Source organism: Coenobita brevimanus, chromosome 70, assembly GCF_032717465.1.
Source record: "Coenobita brevimanus isolate Jiangsu-jjx chromosome 70, ASM3271746v2, whole genome shotgun sequence".
Lineage (NCBI taxonomy): Eukaryota > Metazoa > Arthropoda > Malacostraca > Decapoda > Coenobitidae > Coenobita > Coenobita brevimanus.
Genome location: NC_137023.1, coordinates 45,267,976 through 45,271,974, shown reverse-complemented (window position 1 = coordinate 45,271,974; position 3,999 = coordinate 45,267,976). Strand labels below are relative to the sequence as shown.

The following is a 3,999-nucleotide window of genomic DNA, read 5'->3' as shown; positions in this document are numbered from 1 at the left end:
CACCGTTGCCTTGGTTACTGTTTTGATGTGTGTGTGTGTGTGTGTGTGTGTGTGTGTGTGTGTGTGTGTGTGTGTGTGTGTGTGTGTCTGTACATTTTGGACTAATAATATTGAATGCACGGCGATGAAAGAATGGAATGGAGATATGGCGTTTGTAGTTCATGAAGAATGGGAGCTGACACATGCCATACCCTTCCCATTAACTTATTTAACAACTGTATATATTTATTGGGCATACCACGTTGAGTACACCGCTTCCCGTTCGATCAGCGAAGAACAACGTTGGGTCTGGTTAGTACTTGGATGGGTGACCGCCTGGGAACACCAGATGCTGTTGGCATCCCTACGTCAAGTGGGGTTGGTGGAGGATTAGTGCCCCTCCCTGTAAAACAATTAACTCTAAGCCCTTGGCCACCCTGTCTGGGATACATGGCGTCTGGCAATGAATGATGATGAATATATTTATTGTGCTGTTTATTGGCCAGTGAGATAGTGTTCATAATCATTGCCGCAATGGATTATGAAAAAGTTAAGCTATTCAATCAGATGACGTGGTTTATGATGCTGGTTTAGTCCTGCTACCTCCGAATGATTTTGTTCGGCTTTGGGGCAGACCTCTTGTAGTGAAGCGCTAAATGAATGTTTTGTTTAACCTCCCCATTTCAAAAGGTCTCTTCCGAAGTTGAATTTAGATGTGATAGTTGTAAGCGTCTAGGAAGAGGTACGCGAAGATGTCAGAACAGCTATTCCTCAGCGATTTATTTTGCCTGTTACACCTAAATAGATTCTTGCAGGTTAATTGTAACTTCTAACATAGACCAAGTTAGCATATGTCACCGTCGAGAAATATTAGCATGACACACAGAAATGAACTAGTAAGGAAGAGGCACTGAGGAGCCTACTGCATATTGCGAAGCCTCCAATGTATTACGAAGTCTCCTGTGTACCAGAAGCCTCCCATGTACTACGAAGACTCCTATGTACTACGAAACCTCCCATGTACTACGAAACTTCCTATGTACAACGAATCCTCCATGTACTACGAATCCTGTATGTACTACGAAACCTCCTATGTACCACGAATCCTCCTGTGTGCTACGAAGTTTCCTATGTACTACAGAACCTCCTATGTACTTACGAAACCTCCTATGTACTATGAAGCCCCCTATGTGCTACGAAGCCTCCTATATACCATGAAGCGTCCTATGCCACCCAGAATAGGCCCCTTTGGATCAGGAGGGAAGCCGCCACTACCGCCGCCGCCGCCACAGCCAGCAGCCTAATAATCTGACAGGCTTTCTCTTTTCAGTCGTTTCTCCCGGCGGTATTTTTTTCCCCACTCTCTTTCACATAATTTTGGCGCTATCCGGGCCCCTATTATGATGGCGTCTGCCGGTATTTGGAGGGTAGCGATAGGGAAGTGGATTTTTTTGACACATTCCTTGGTGTTTACTTTGTGTCTCACGAGTTTGTTAGCGGAATCTTGAGTTTGTAGTGTTGACAGATTTTTTGGCAGTTTTCTCCTCCCTTATATGATACCTACCTACTGCCGGATGTTTTTGAAGGAGATGGTTTTTCTTTTTTTGACGCATTCTTTGGTTGGCTATATATGCATTGTGTCTGTGTCAGTGTAGTTCCTGGAGTTTTGACAGTTATTTTGACACCATTCTGGACTCTTCCTGTGCCTGACACCGGTATCTTTGACGGTAAGGAGATGTTTGACGCATTCCTCAGTGGCGGTACAGTCGGGCAGAAAAATTCGCTTACTGTCACCTCCCACCCTCTGTTGTCTGATATGGCTAGGATGAGAGAGACCTGACATATTTCTCTGTTCGTAGGTTATTCTCTTTGAAATGATGCTCAGGTAGGAAGGTGATGAACATGCTGTGAGTGTGCAGTGGACGCAGTGGAATAGTAGTTGAACTTTCATATCCCTGACTCTACCTCTCTGTCTACGTCATTTGCATATTTGTGGAATTGTTAGTAGAGCAGGTGTGACGACAGACTGATCCCTCCGCCATGCCCATTTGAGGAGTGACGAAAGCTCCTCCTCTCACTTGATTACCACAACGGCATTCCCCTCACGAGCTGACCCTTTCTACACGCACCGCTTGTTTTGTTTTGCTCTGTCCATCACGGCGAGCGCGGGCGTACACACACACACACACACACACACACACACACACACACACACACACACACACACACACACACACACACACACACACACACACACACACACACACACACACACACACACACACACACACACACACACACACACACACACACACACACACACACACACACACACACACACACACACACACACACACACACACACACACACACACACACACACACACACACACACACACACACACACACACACACACACACACACACACACACACACACACACACACACACACACACACACCTGAGGCAGTATTCTCTTGGTCTTAGAAGAGTCAGCTAAGCTGAATAAAATCGTCTGGAGACAGCAAGACCAGAAAAACAACGGCGTCATTATAATGAATGAGGATAAACTCGAGGCAGTGTGGATAACAAGGGATGTCACTAGGAAACGTAAAACATAAAAATAGAACTATGAGCTGAGTACTTATTATAAAATGGTATATCATGCAAGCCTTCTTCGTTTTTAACACCACCCTCTAGACAAATAATATTGTCCAGTAAAAAGAGCCACATATCCGTCCCTTCACTTACTATTCAGTCGCTCTTCTCACCTCTACCGCACAGACAGATCATAATGTCCTATTGTCTAGTAGAAGAAGTCATTACAGTTTGTCCATCCATTCGCTCATCATTCAAGCCTTCGATCCTTTCAGTTTGATCCCACAGATTTACTTTATTAATCCCGAAGGCAGAATGAGTAATAGAAAACCTTATAGAAAAGGAAAGCGTAAAATTATGATGCATTACTTATACTGTTTTCAGCCAGTCCTTCAGAATTCTCCCGCGGCTTTAAGTTTAACACATCCATCTGCTTGAAGCTCTTAGGTTTCTCTGAGTTACTCTGAATGAAATCGTTTGACGTCAGCTGGAATACAGTACTAGAGTTGGCCCTGCCGTGATAGTGTTAGTGGTAACAGTATAACATTCGCAGCTTCCTGTGACTAACTTTCAGATTAATAAGATCGTCTGGAATCAGCGGGAGTAGGACACTAGAGAAGTGGCGATCACGAGAGGGTTGATATCATCCCCCCGCCCCCCTCGTCGAGATAGTGTGGGTAACAGGAGACGTCCCCAACTTAATTTCTATCAAGCCTGGAAGACGAGGGAAGGGGAGGGGAGGAAATAGAGGAAGGAAAATGACACCAGGTGAAAGTGCGAACAGATGGATTTTAAGCCTCCCTTTTGGCCCCCTCACACACGGACCACAAGAAGCCCTCTCACATCAGCCCTACATCCCTCCCTTCTCTCCACTGGCTCTTCTTACATTCATTCCATCCAGTAATTCTGTGTTTCCTTCGCCCAGTAATTCTTTCTGCCTTCCCTCCATTAATTTTTCATTGCCTTCATTGATTCTTTCCTCCCTCCCTTCAGTGCTTCTTCCTCCTTCCCTCCCTTCAGTACGTCTTCCTCCTTCCCTGCAGTGATTATATTTTTCATTTCACCTTTCTCATCATAACATGTGCACGTTTTTGCACTTAAGATTTGCATATTTTAACATTTGTCCAATTTAATTCTCAGCTATAAGAAAAAAAAAAAAAAAAAAAAAAAAAGCGGCCACTGGCACAGCAAGAATGTCACATTTTATCACATTTTAATTGTATCTCGAAAATCGTTGATAATAAACAGCTTCGTATCGTACTCCAGCTTAGGACGGTCGATTATATTTAAATCATAGGAAGTCGCCGGAATTAAATGGTTGACTACTCTCCGGTGACGTTTTTTATTTATTTATTTTTTTATTAGTTCAGTTGATGTTTCCATGTCATTTTATTCAGCCTCTGAGATACTTTATTGAATTTG

At 43.9% G+C, this 3,999-nt stretch overlaps 1 pseudogene; it reads left to right on the top strand.

Moving 5' to 3' along the window:
- Positions 1–224: 224 nt before the first annotated feature.
- On the top strand, positions 225–340 carry LOC145406503 (5S ribosomal RNA; annotated as a pseudogene).
- The last annotated feature ends 3,659 nt before the right edge of the window (positions 341–3,999 follow it).